This window comes from Sciurus carolinensis (genome assembly GCF_902686445.1).
Source record: "Sciurus carolinensis chromosome 19 unlocalized genomic scaffold, mSciCar1.2 SUPER_34, whole genome shotgun sequence".
Taxonomy (NCBI): Eukaryota; Metazoa; Chordata; class Mammalia; order Rodentia; family Sciuridae; genus Sciurus; species Sciurus carolinensis.
Window position 1 is genome coordinate 3632039 of NW_025920112.1, and position 13991 is coordinate 3646029.

At 34.9% G+C, this 13991-nt stretch overlaps 1 pseudogene; it reads left to right on the forward strand.

Annotated features, from left to right (window-relative positions):
• The first annotated feature begins 12001 nt into the window (after window positions 1-12001).
• On the forward strand, window positions 12002-12970 carry LOC124973398 (olfactory receptor 2L5-like; annotated as a pseudogene).
• The last annotated feature ends 1021 nt before the right edge of the window (window positions 12971-13991 follow it).

Below are 13991 nucleotides of genomic sequence, written 5' to 3' on the forward strand. Positions count from 1 at the left end.
AGGAAGGTACAGAAAACCTAATCAGATCAATATGAATCAGTAAAATTCAAATGAAATCAATTACAACATAGAAAATTCTAGGACCAGATGTTTTCTTAGCTGAGTTCTATCAAACCTTTTAAAGAACAACTAATGTCATTCCAGGTCAAATTATTCCATGAAATATAAAAGAGGGAACACTGACTAATTGATTCTAAGAAGTCAGTATTATACTGATACCAAAACCAGATAAACATTCATCAAGAAGAGAAAACTTCAGATCAAAGTTCTTGATGAACATAGACCCAAAAATTCTTAACAAAAAATATTGGCGTAACAACCTTAAAGACAAATAAAGAAAAGAGTACTCCATTATTAAATGTGTTTCAATCCACAGATACAAGGTTGGTTCAAAACAATCAAATCAAAAATGAAATTGAACACATAGAGTGAAGGAAAAAAATAGAATCATCACAATAGATGAAGCAAAATCATTGAACAAATTCCAGTACACATTCATGTTCAAAATCTGTAGAAATTGGGGGTACCTCCATATTATAAAGGAAACAATTATATTATAAAGGAAACAATGGCAAATCCAAGGTCAATATCATACTGAAGGAAGAACAACTGAAATATTTTCCAATAAAATCAGAAAAATGGCAGGGGGTCCACTCCCACCACTGTTATTCAACATAATTTTGGAACTCCAGGCAAAGCAATGACACAAGAAAAGAAAATTAAAGGAAAAAAATCAGGACAATATGAAATTAAATTTTATTTTTTCCTGATGACTTGATCCTATAAGACTCAACAATCTATTTCAGATGACTATTAGATCTGATAAATTTATCAGAGGAGCAGATTACACCATCAAATAACTAAAACTAATAGCTTTTTCATACTCCAATAATGAATCTACTGATAAAGATATTAGAAAAACAGTGCTATTCATAATAAACTTTTTAATAAGCCTGGGAATTAATAAAATCAAGGATATGAAAGAGATCTACAATGAAAACTATAGAACACTGGAAAATAAATTGAAGAAGAATTTAGAATATTGATGGACCTCCCATATTCTGGAATAGATAGCATTCATATTGTCAAAATGTCCATATGCTAAAAGGATTATACAGATTCAGTGCAATCCTCATCAAAATACCAATGACCTTCCTCACAGAACTAGAAAACCAGCAGTAAAATTAATTTGGAAGAATAAAAATTGTACAATAGCCAACACAATGCTGAAAAAAGAAAGCTATTCTGGAGGCATCTGAATACTGGATCTCAATTTGTACTACACAGCAAGAGTCACAGCATGGTTTGGGCACCAACACAGACATGAAGATCAAATAAATATAATAAAAGACACAGAGACAAACCTACATAGATATGTCCATCTGCTAGTTGACAAAGATGGCAAAGGCATGTTGCATAAAAGACCAAATTTTTAGCAAACGGCGCTGGGAAAACTGAATATTTGTAGGTAGAATATATATACCTGTATCTCTAGATGAACAAAAATCAATTCAAAGTGAATAGAAGCTCTAGGAATTAGTCCAGACACTTGGCAACTGTGAGAATTAATCAGGGTGAACACTCCAACATACTGGCACAGGCACTGATTTTCTTAAGAAGAATCTTAAAGCTTAAGAAACCTAACCAAGAGTCAGTAAGTGGAATGCATCAAATTTAAAAGCTTGTGCACAGCAAAGGAAACTATTAAGATCATGAAGAGAGACTGCAGAATGAGAATGAGAGAAGATTTTTGCCATCTGCTCCTCCAACTGAGCATTAGGATCCAGAATGTATAAAGAAATAAAAAATTTAACAACTCCACAAAAATAATTCAATAAATAAATGAACAAAGAACTAAATAAACAATTCTTAAAAGAAGAAAGACAAATAACCACAAAACATTGTTATGAGCTGATTTAAAATTAAGCTAAGCTAACTCCATTTTGCTCAGACATCTCACCCTGTACAAAGTCCTACCCCCTTTTTCTATATGAGCCCACTTGTGCCAAGCAGCTGACACCTCTACCCTTCCCAACATGCACCCTGACCACAAAATCCTTCACTTGTAAATTGTAAGCTTGCCGTTCTGCACACATACTGATGGATTCTGAGAATATGAGTTATGTACCCTGTGGTTGTAACTGCCACCATCTCTCCCCCTTCCTTTTGGTTTTCCAGATTCTAAGTGGTAGTCAATTCCCATGTGGGTGTTGAGAGCTGCAGAACTGTCTGCTTTCTGCTCCCCTTGTCCTGGTCAGAACAAATCCTTTGCCTTTTGCTTAAAAATGTCCCAGAGTTTTTATTTGGGATATTGGAATGATTTCTTAAAAATGTGAAAAACTGTTGAGTATACCTAGCAGTCAGGGAAATGCAAACTGAAACTGCATAGAATTATCATATTACTCCAGTTAGAATGGCAAAAATCAATACAAAAAATAATTTCTGGTGAAAATGTGCAGATAAAAGTACACTCATACATTGTGGGAACTGCAAGTTAGTAAGAATCATTTTGGAAAACAGTACAGAGATTTCTCAAAAGACTACAAATGGAACCTCCAAGTGACCCAGATCACCCACACCTTGGCATGTAAATGAGCATTCTATGGTGATATAGACACAACAATGTTTATAGCCACACAATTCACAGTGGGCAACTTATGAAAGTAGCCCAGATGGCCTGTCAAACAATAATGGATAAAGAATATATAACTCAGTAGAATACCATTAAAAGATAATGAAATTGCAGTGTTTATTGGGAAAGGGATGGAACTGGAGATCATCAGGCTAAGGGAAATATGCAAGACTCAGAAAGCCAAGGGTCAAATGTTCTCTCTTACATGTGAATGCTAGAATTAAATAGGACAAATGAATCTATGTGCATGTATGAATATGAAAAGGTGAAGCAGAGATCAAAATGTGTCTGGAAACTTCAAAGTGTGAGTACAGAAATAAAAGATGGCTATATATATAAATAAAAGCACTAGCCTTGAGTTTATTGAAAGCATTTGGCTGAATTTAACACTCAGTTCTGGTCATTCAACTGAGTGTGAAACAGAGAAAAAGGAAAACCAAAACTAGTGCAAGTGTTTGAGTAACACATGCTCGCACCATTGCAAGAAATGCAAGATGTCCTGATACCACTATGGCAAAAGGTTTTCTTGATCCTTTTCAAGACCAGCAAGGAAAGTCTCCACTCTAAAGAGGAAAAAACAAAACACTTGAGTTGAAGAATTACAGGGGTGTGTTGTCTGCATACAGGGGAAATTGCCAGTGTGGGGCTCTGTAGGTTTGGGTCATTCTACCCACGAACTGGGCACACCAGTTGAGGTCAGCTATTCTTTCACAGTGCATCCTGCCAACTGGAATTTCCTGACTAATAAGCATGAGTGTTTACCTTGAAGTCCATACGTAATAGCTTTGAATTGTATTTAATGTGACTTTTCATTGGTGATTGGTGATTAAAATATTGTTCTTGGACAACAGATTTTTCAATAGACACATTTTTCAGCAGAATAAAAGGATCTCATGAAACCAAAAGGAAGATTGGTAGATTAGAGAATGAAGTTCACAGGACAATGGAGAGGAGAAAAAGGGGATGTTCTGGGGATCAAAACTAACCAAAAGATATTATTATATTATATGAATTTATACAATGCAACAGTTTATTATGTATAATTAGAAGGTGTCAATGAAAATCAAAATAAACAAAAAATTTAAAAATTTGGATATGTAAGTTACTAATATACAATATAACATTAAACTGAATATTTTGTCAATATTTCACAAAAGTGTGCAATAAAAGTTTTCAATACCTATATAATGAAAAACCTTTCATAATTTAAAGGTAATATCCATAATAAAGGAAACAATTTGAGCACACATAACATCTAAAATAATGTTTTTAATATAACATAGGTGACACTCAGAATTTTAGTTCATGGTTCTATTAATGTAGACTCATTTCATTGTGCTTTTTGCCATTATAAAGCAAATGGTAAAGAAATTAAATATTCAGACACATTACTGTGTGCCCTTACTAGGCATATAATGAATAAGAACATGTGAAATGCAGATTTCAGAAAATACGAGGCACTGAGAAATGCTGAGGCAATCTGAGTGAAGACTTCTTCTCTTCCACACCACAGCTGCCCTTCACATGCCTGGAAACATCTAAGAACCTTCCTGGAACTCACTCCTCAGCCTGGGCCTGAGGCCATCGTGTGTCATTCCTGAGGCTGCTGCTCTTGCCCAGGTCTCAGCATCGCCCTCAGGAATGGAAGAAAATCATTAGCCTCAGCTCACAGGACACTGGACCCCAGGCTGCTCCTGAGTGTCTGGGAGGACTCTAAGATATGGATTGGGAGAAGAGTGATAGAAAAACATTCATTTGAAAAAATATCCAAGCAATTAACTCATAAGGATGCCTTTATTTATGAACTTAGGACACACTGCTAATCAAGGCAATGAGTGAGTGAATGGGCTGAGATAATAGAAGGTACTGAGCCTATGTATTGGCCATTTTCATTTATCATGTGGGAGGAGAGAACTTTGCTTCAAAAATAGATTTGAAGTTCAATTTGAGGACAATGAGTGTAGTCTGAAGGACACTATCTAGCAGAAATCATGAGAAATGAAAAACAGAAATCAAAGTGATTTTGAGCTCATTGATAAATCATTGTCAGAATGGAAGTGGAGATGAGGTAAAGGAAGAGAAAGGGCACATTACCTGTGAGGATGCTTTTGATGGCAAGTGAAGCTCAGAGAATGGACTGAACACCCAGAGCCTGAGTTCACAGGAGGGATGTCATTTCCTCTTTCCCACTTAGGTTTTGCTTTATGTGGTTCTTGTTTTGGTTTGTTTGGTTCTTCCATAGTGACAATTGGTTGCATAACTCCCTTTATAATCTTATTGCTATTTTAGATCTACTAAATTACCTTCTATGATTTTACATTATTACATTAAATACCTGGAAACTACTAGTGTTGATTTTATATGAAAATTTAAAATGACCCTTCTAGTATCAGCAATTTGACAATGGTTAGAATTACCAGTGTTTGGAAAACTGACTTAACGTAAAGACACGCTCTGAAAATGCTGTAAGTTAATTTTTGACTTGCACCCATGTTAAGGTGATAACAATTTTTTCTGTAAAGCTGATTTGTGTCAATCATGATTTTTTTGCTTTCATCTTTTGCAACTTGTTTTTAATATTTTCCTGTAACAAAACAAAATTTTAGCAAAGTAGTAATAATAATATATACATTAGTATAAAGGAAGAATTTTTGATCATCAAATTGGCACAGTTTTCAGAAACTATTTGAAAACTATGTCCTTGTACAAGTTACATAGATGACAGTATGTGGACATGCACAGTGATAATTAAGGTGATGCTCTGACAATGTCAGCAGTGGATTTTCAAACCTTTTAACTATGACCCCAAGATATTCATATGTATGTTCACAAAGACAGCTTGTAATAATTCATTCACCTTCTCTGGTTCCACTTATAAAGTATAAACTCCAGTGTTACATCCACCAAACATATGGACATCACTTCTATGGGAAGTGCTAGAATTAGACTAAGATAAACTAAAGTTTTATCCAGTGAAATTGTAATTTAAAGTGCAATAAACCCAACCTCATTGAAAAACATAATGCAAAATATATATTCTCAAAATTAGTTTCCATTTGGGCTTGAAAATATCTATCTACCTACTCACAATTTTTCTACTAGTGGTGATTCAACATTGTGGAATCTCATGGAAATCAATAACTTAGAAACATAGAAATGAATATTCACTAGGTGTCCTGGACTTTTTTTTCCTTTATAAAATATGACTCTCCAACTCTTACACCCTTCTGAACAGGTGAAAGTGTACATCATTAATTCTCTCCTGAAATCAGTTACTTCTTTGTCAGTGAACTCTCCCTCCCTTCCTTAGTAGATCCTGCTGTGGACACATATGAAAGGAGGGGCATTTCACAGAATCCCTGCAGGAGCATCAAGTACTCTCTGTGTCCAGAAGATAGCACACACTTTTTAGTGTAGTTTCTTTGCCGGGGTCCAGCCCTAGCAGGAGTCCATGGGTTCCACACTGGTAAAGGGGGCGTGGGGAGACAGCATCGGTGATGGATGGAGAATGAAAGACACAGACTCTAGTTCTGGTGCAATCACTCCCACTTAATTCTGGGGAAGGCTGGGTTTATATACATTTTTCTTCAGGCTATAATGGCAGTCTTGTGGTTAATATTAAAGAAGTTTCCAAAGCATAGGCAGAAAACAGCAACCTTACAGATTATCCTTGCCTAATCACAATTGTTTTAAGAATATTTAACTATGTCAATGAGCTAATACAATGTTTATTTCCTTAATATCTAAACTCTATGTGACCTAAGACTATTCTTATTATTCTTGCGGTTAAAGCGATAGACAAGTAATCTCATGTGACCATCTCTACTAAGTTCATCTGGTTAATATCTAAATTGCTGAGTTAAGCACTACAGGAGGGCAGTGGTCACAATGGTTATTGTGTACCAACATTTATTATAGGGGTGACATATTCTTTGTAGGAAAGAAGGAATGTTGTGAAACCTTATTTTTTTACCTTACTACCACACATAAACAAAACCATCGTTAGAATTTAACCAGTCTGTTGGAGACAAAGGCAGATTTATAACTATTTTCTCCAGAGGCTTTCAGGGATTCATTGCACAGTTGCAAAATTATTTTTAATTTTGTTAGTGGTAAAGACCCACTGTTTTTCAGATTGTAGGTAATATTTTCTGGAATTTTTGTTGTATTCCCCTCATCCCCTTAAGCAATCCGTTCAGACTGAAATGAGTAATATATTATCAGAAAAACACAGCAGAAAAAACACCATGCTCTGGAGCAAAACATCTGGCAATTCCTTTTAGGATGAGCCTTTGCAATCATCCTCCAGAGGATCTTTGTCAAGCACTGGATGGAATTCCAGATGCCCCCGCATTTCTTATTGATTCCAGGAAAGCCATTGCACAATGCTGTGAACTCTAAATAACTAAGTGTATACAAGTTTCTTGTGTATGTGCAGCTGATTTCACAACCAGCTACTTTAAGAACTGTGTCTGGATCTGTGGAATCCATAACCTAAAGCTTCTCACTTAAATGGAACTGCTTCCTGGTTTACTTTACAGGATCAGGAGACTGAGGATATCTCAGGTGGAGAAAAGAAAAGGAGATTCCAATTTGTTCAAAGCACGGGACAGAATGTTGTAGAGATTAAAGGCATCAATTAATTTATTTAGGTACTGAAGTCTGTCTCTGACAGTTTATTCCATTAGGAGACTGAAAAGTACCATGGGATATCCTAGAAAACTTCCTGCAAAGTCAACTTAAAGAGGATTTTTTTGGAAAATACCCAGTCTTGCTGAACTGAGGCAAATATTTAGATTGAAATTTTAAAAATTAGCCTTATTTTGTAATGATCCATCTTTAAGAATCATTTTGACCAAAGGAGTGTGAGTATAGGGAAATTATCTGTGCTTCAGTGAACACATTCAGGCGCATGTTGGAAATACTTATGTTATTAATACACAAGTCTCTAACAAGATGGATTTTTTTTCAGTATCTCATTTTCAACTTTGAATAGTAGCAGAGTAAAAGAACTCTTTGCAATGAAATAAAGCAATTTATGTTCAAAAGATTGGAACATGCCATTATTTATGAAACAGGCAGCACTTAGAGAGATTTAATCCATATTTAATTCATATGCTAAATATATCTCCTGAACTAATTTTACCCTGAAATGTATCTCTACATTTTTGTCAAAACATACTCTCTAAGTTGTTTCATGATTAACTTTCCTAGTGGATGAGAATTAGTGTTGCACTGTGAGCCTTATGTGCATTTCCCTTGTGGTTTTAGAGAAAATACTTTTACTTTTTCTCCATTCAGTATGGTGCTGGCTTTGGATTTGTCTGCAATACCTATGTAAGTCAATGTATCCCAGGTTTTTTCCAAATTTTTAACATGAAAGGGTTATCAAATTTCTTTTTTCCATCTATGAGATAAACATGTGATTCTTGTCCTTAATTCTATTTACATGGTCAATTACAGTTATTGATTTGCATATGTTGAACCAACAATGCATCTCTGTAATGAAACCATCTTGATTGTGGTGTATTATATATTTACTGTGTTTTTGAATGTAGTTTGCTAATACTTTATTAAAAATGCTTTCATATCTGTTCATCAAAATATTAGTCTGTAATTTTCTTTCCTTGATGTGACTTTGTCTGTTTTTGGTCAGGATAACACTGGCATCATGGAAAGTATTGGGGACTGTTCCTTTCAATTTCATGAAGTAATTTGAGAAAGATTAGTGTTAGTTCTTCTCTAAAGGTCCGGTAGAATTTAGCTGAGGATCCATCTCATCCTAAACTTTTCATTATTGAAAGGATATTAATTGCTCTTTCAATTCCTTTACATATTCTATATCCTCATGGTTCAATCTGAAGAAATCATACATGTCTAGAAATTTGTAAATGTGTTTTAAATTTTCCATTTAGGGGCGTGTAAATTTTCAAAAGTGTGTCTAATGATTCTCTGAATTTCAAAAGTGTCTCTTGTGACATCTCCTTTTAAACCTCAGTTTTGTTTATATGAATCTTCTCTTTCTTTTGGTTAGTTTGGGTAAGAGTTTATCAGTGTTCTTAACCTTGACCAAGAACCAAATCATTATTTGATCCTGTGTATTTTTTTCTGAATTCAATTAATTTTGATTGTGAACTTAATTATTTTGTCTTTTCTACTTATTTTGGAATTAGTTTCTTCTTCCTTTCTGAGACCTTGAGGTGGATCATAAGCTTATTTACTTGGAATGTGTCTATTTTTTTAAAGAAGTCATTCCATGCTCTAAATTTTCCATGTAGAATGACTTTTATTCTGCCTCAGCAGTTTTGATATGTAATGTTTTTGTTCTCATTTGTTTCTTAGAATTTCTTGATTTCTTCCCTAATTTCTTCTATTATCACTTCTTCATTGAAAATAGAATCATTCACTCTCTGACTTTCATTTTTCTTGGTGTTGATTCTAATTTCACTCCACTGTCATCTGATAAGATGCACAGGATTGTATCATTTCCTTTGTATTTACTAAGACTTACATTGAGAGCTAGCATATGGTCTATTTTGGAAAGTTTTTCATGAGCTGCTGAAAGAAAGGTAAATTCAGCCATTTTGGGATGAAATATTCTGTATATATATGTATTAGGTCCATTTGATTTATAGTATGTTAAACCAACATGGAGAGTGAATCTCCATGTTTTCTTCTATTCAATGAATCTCAGATTTTGTATATTGATGTTTTCCAAGACTTTTTGTCTATTCTGATTATCATCTTATTTTTTCCCTTTATTGCCTATATATTGGTCAAATATATTTATTGATTTTAGTTTTTGATGATCTCTGTATTGGTGATAAGGGTGTGTTGAGATCATTCAGTATTGTATTGGAGTTTACCTGTGAATTAATGTCAAGATGATGATGATGATGATGTGTATGTGTGTGTGTGTGTGTGTGTGTGTATGTAATTAGGTACACAAAGTAGGCATATATATGTACCAGTTTCTTGAAACTACTTTTAATTCATTTTTTTTATTATTGTAAACAAATGGGATACATGTTGTTTCTCTGTTTGTACATGGTGTAAAGACATACCATTTGTGTAATCATAATTAATTCATTTTTTAAATGTTTTGCTGAGGATCAAACCCAGGGTCTCATGCAAGCCAGGCAAACACTCTATCATTGAGAGCCCCAAGCCTGTATCTGCCAATTTTATATCTTTTTGTTGGGTTGTTCTCTTTATGAGAATGTAATGGCTTTCATTATCTCTTCTGATAATTTTTGCTTAAAATCTACTTTGTCAGATATGACAATAGCTACTCTGGCTTGCTTTTCTTCTTAATTTGTGGATATTTTTTCCTATCCTCTTACCTTCAGTCAATTGTTGTCTTTGACTGTGACATTAGTCTCTTGAAAATGGCACACAATTGCATCTTTGATGCATTTTGGAAATCTTTGTCTTTTCATTGGGGATTTTGGACCATTTATATTCAAGGTTGTTTTGGATATGTGTTTACAATTTTCTGCCATTTTTTCTTTGTTATATTTAATTTTGTCTTGAGCTACATTCATTTAGTTGTTCTTCTAGTGATCTTCATCTCTTTTGGAGATTTGAAGTTTGTTTTGGGTTCCTCTGTGTGCAGTTCCTCTTTGAGTATTCTTTGTAGTCCTGGTTTAGTGGTCATGAACTCTTTTAGTTTATCCTTACAATGGAACATTTTCATTTCTCAATTGATTTTGAAGCAGAGCCTTGCTGAATATAGTAATCTTGTCTGGCAATTATTTTCTTTTAAAGATGAGAATAGCTCATTCCAGTACCTACTTGATTTGGGATCTGATTGAGAAGTCATAAGGGAACCCTATTGACTTGCCTCTTAATTGTCCTGATGTTTCTCACTTGGAGCTTTTAATATCCTTTTCTTATTTTCTATGCTATAAATTTTGATTGTGGTGTGTCTAGGGAACTTCTCTTCTGATATGGTTTATTAAGGGTCCTGTATGGATGCTGCATGTGGATGTCTATTTTATTTCTTCTATGGGGAGTGTGTTATGGAAAATACTCCTAATACTTTCGAGTGAATACCCATGTTCTCATCTATTCAATGAATCTCAGGTTTTGTATCTTGATATTTTTCCTGACTTCTTGTCTATTCTGATGATGATCTTTTATTTATTTTTTTTGCTTTAATGTATACTGAGTACACTAATTTATATATCCTATCTTCAAGGTCTAAGATTTTGTCTTCAAGGACTGGCATTCTATTTTCTGTACAATCTAATCTTTTAGTGATACTTTCAAGTGATTTTTAAATTTTTCATTTTTCTTTCCTCATTATCATTGTTTTTTATCATCAATATGCTTAATTAAAGTGGTGTTCCATCACCTGTTCTTGCTCTTTTAATTCATTCCTTAGATGTTCTTTCAATTCATTGAATATTTTAATAATCAGTTCATATTATTTATAAGCATTAAGTTCCCTTCCATATCTGTCATATCTTTTGTTAGGGGATTGTGAATTTTGGGATGAGATTTGTTTATCTCTTCCTCATATGCTCAAAGATCTTGATTTTGTGCTTCAACTGAGTTGAAATTCCCTTTTTTAATATGAGTATCTTTTTGAGTAGTTTGTTTCTTGTTTCAGAAACCCCCTACACCCCCGCTTGTACAAGTAGATGTTCAGGAGTGGGACCTGAGATCCTCTGTTGTTCCTCCTGACATGGTTATTGGATTGTGATTTCAGTTTCCCCAATTCTACTTGTTGAAGTAAATTTTGAGTCTCATATGTTTTGAGTCCTGTAGGGGTAAAATCCACTTTTACTTGACTGAGTTTTGAGCATTATTCAACTGCACAATCTCTACTTTGTAGAGTGTTCTAATCACTCTCCAGTTCATCTTTGTGGAAAGGGGAATCAGGAAGAGCACTAATATTAGCAACAAATGTAGAGCCTCAAGATAAATGTCTGTGTCTACTTTGACTTCTGTATTACTGATTGACACTTTTGTACTAATGGGGTTTAGTATTTAACACTAGTAGAAAAATAAAACCTATGAACTAGATCAGGCACTAAATAGTCTGTGTCTACTACATGTTGCACTCTATTAATAACTACAAAAATATCAGTGGGTTAGGCATAAAGTTTATTGGTAATTCTATCAGAGACACTTGGACTTATTAAGTGAAGAGATAATGGGATATGAAGACAAGGAAATATTCAGAATATCTTAAATAGTGAAACAGAATAGAGGCAAGAGATAGGAAGCAGATGGCAGCTAAAAGAAGAAGAAAAAATTAACTAAAATAATGAAAAAGAAAGAGGAAAGGAGAACAGAAAAAATGAGCTATTAATGGAGAAATAGTGAAGGGGCAATAAGATGGATAAACCATATGAATGCTGCATGGAACATTTCAATCAAACATCAACTGATTTCATCTCATTGGGATTGTTCCCATCATCAAGAACTGGCCTTTTCCTCTCTGTCTTCATGTTCTCATCTTCCTAATGGCTCTAATTGGCAACATTTCCATGATCCTTCTCATCCTCCTGGATATCCATCTCCACACACTCATGTATATCCTGCTTAGTGAGCTGTCCTTCATTGATCTAATCTACATCTCCTCATTTGTCCCTAAGATGATTTCTGCTTTTCCTTTTGTAAAAAAGTCAATCCCATTCACTGGGTGTGGGATTCAGTTTCTTCTTCCTGATTTCAATAGGTTCCAAAGCCTGATTGTTGCCATCTATGGCCTATGACTATTATGTGGCAATTTGCTGCCCACTCCACTATCCCATTCACATAAAAAGAAAAAAGAGTGTGTGTGCTCGAGAAATTGGGGTCTTGGATGATGAGCTCTGCCAACTCCTGTACTCACACTCTATATGCTCTCCATGTCCCTTACTACAGATCCAGGGTCATCAATCAATTCTTCTGTAATGTCCCTTCCATGTTGACCCTGGCCTGCATGGACACTTGGGTCTATGAGTACACAGCATTTGTGAGCCCCACACTTTTTCTTGTGTTTTCATTCAGTGTAACTCTTGGCTCCTATGATCATATCCTCCTTGCTCTCTGCCACATGGAGGCAGGGGAAGGGAGGAAATAGGCCTGCTCCACTTGCAGCACCCACCTCACTGTGGTGACTTTCCACTAGGCCCCCTTTGCTTACACTTACCTACACCCAAGACCCCTCTAGTCTCTAGCAGAGGACAAGGTTCTGGCTGTCTTCTACACCATCCTCATTCCAATGCTCAACCCCATCATCTACAGCCTGAGGAAGAAGGAGGACATGTGGCTCTGAGCAGATGGACTCAAAGTACCTCTTCTATTTAAATGTAGACCAACTTTCTCCAGGACTTACCTGCAAGTCCATTCAGCAATGTGTAGTACATTAAAATATTATTTCATTCCTGGAGTGAGGAGATTCCAAATAATATAGAATGTATAATAATTGCTCATGTCCTTACAAAATTGTCTCATTAATTACTTGTAATTTTAAGCAAGACTTTTATTTTATTATTGTACAATTTTACTGACATTCTACAGAACCAATAGTTGTTATCCATCAGAGACTAATTCCTTTCTTCTGTATATGCCCACTCTTATTTAGTGATTAGCATTTCTTCATTTGTTTCACTTCTAATACGGATTACTGACTCTCAATCCTACTATTTTTAATAATTGTTATCAGTCAATAAAGTTCATCATGAAATTAAAGGCATTTGAGTCTCATCGCTTGTAACCTAGATAATAATTTACTTAAATAAATATTTTTTGTATCAAGTTACTTGACTAATCAATTAAATATATTCTACAATACATATGAAAATTTTTTAAATCAAATAAGCCATCCTTATCCCATCCATACGTATGAACGTTATTCCCTTGTTAATTTTGCAAATCACTTACCAATTTTCCTGAGACAGCATGGCACTATGTAGCCAGGTTGACCTCCAATCCTGGACTCAAGAGATCCTCCTGACTCTGTCTCCTGAGTGATTGAGACTGGAGGCCGTGGCAACCTCTTGACCCACATCAAGTTCTTCCAGAAGAATTCTAGCTCTTGGGCACACAGCATGTATCTTATTTATAAAATAACTGAACATATCTACTCTCTCAAAGACAAGTATGATTCCGGAATTACTCATGAATCAAACAATGAAATTTTAACATAGTAGAACAATAGCTCCCTTTCATTTAAAATTCTTTTCTCATGTTTTCCTCTAGAACCACCCTAGAGTTTTATATCTCTTCAAACTTGGTACTTGAGTTTATGAGGTACTCACAAACTCCCTCCATGGAGCCCTTGGGGACAAGAGTTGTGTGTTAGGAGCTTTCCTTTCACAGGACTCCTGCATTGGGTAGAAGTTGAGAGGGTTTCTCCCTCAGG